Raw genomic sequence first — 1,041 nt, 5'->3', positions numbered from 1 at the left:
TAGTACATTTATAAAATTAATGCACACGTCAGCATTTATAAAAATAATAAAAAAAAAAAAAAAAAAGTGATATTCCTTAATGGAAAATTTAAATATCCTTTATATTTATTATAATGTTACTTATTAATAAATATTCATTTGAAGAATTTTATTTTTTCTTTGTTCCATAAGCATTTTATAAAATTAAGAATCATATATTTTTTTTTCTATTTTTTAATTTATAACTTTTAAAAAATTAACATATTTTCATTTCCGATTTTTAATTTTTATATGTTTATGCTTTTATATATTAATATTATATATATATATTTCTTTATATTTTTGGTTTTAATGATGTTTTTAAATCTTTTCAAAAGAATAAAAAGAAAAAAAAAAAAAAAATAAAAGACACCATTTTTATTACATAATTTATGTATTGTAGCACATTTTATATATGTTTAATGTAAATTAATATTATCAAAATATTATATATACAAATAAATAAATATATCTATATCTATATATATATATTTAATTTTCGTCGTTCATTTATTATTAAATTCAAAAGAATATAATTTTGTACCACAATAGAAAGAAAACAATAATATTGATTCTATGAAATTTTTATTTCTGTTGTTTTTCTTCAATGTCTTATATGTCTATTATTTCAATGTAAAATATATATATATATATATATATATATATATTATTAACTTCATTTATTCCTATTTCTAATGTAAAATTTATAAAGTATATCATACGCTTTGTATAATTAGCTTTTTAATATTCTATGTTGATGGTTAAATCAAATATATAAATATATACATATATATATATTTTTTATATTTTATGCACCATATGTTTGTGAATGGTACATGATATTTTATGCACCATATGATTGTGAATGGTACATGTTTTATGTCATATATTTATGAACATGTACATGTTTTTTGTCATATATTTATGAACATGTACATGTTTTTATATCATATATTTATGAACATGTTCATATAAATATTTATATGTACATATATACTACAAATAGTGTTCTATCTTGAAATC

The sequence above is a fragment of the Plasmodium gaboni genome, chromosome 5 (assembly GCF_001602025.1).
Source record: "Plasmodium gaboni strain SY75 chromosome 5, whole genome shotgun sequence".
In the NCBI taxonomy this organism is placed as follows: Eukaryota; Apicomplexa; class Aconoidasida; order Haemosporida; family Plasmodiidae; genus Plasmodium; species Plasmodium gaboni.
The sequence above is the reverse complement of the archived record's forward strand: the minus strand, read 5'-3'. Positions refer to the sequence as shown.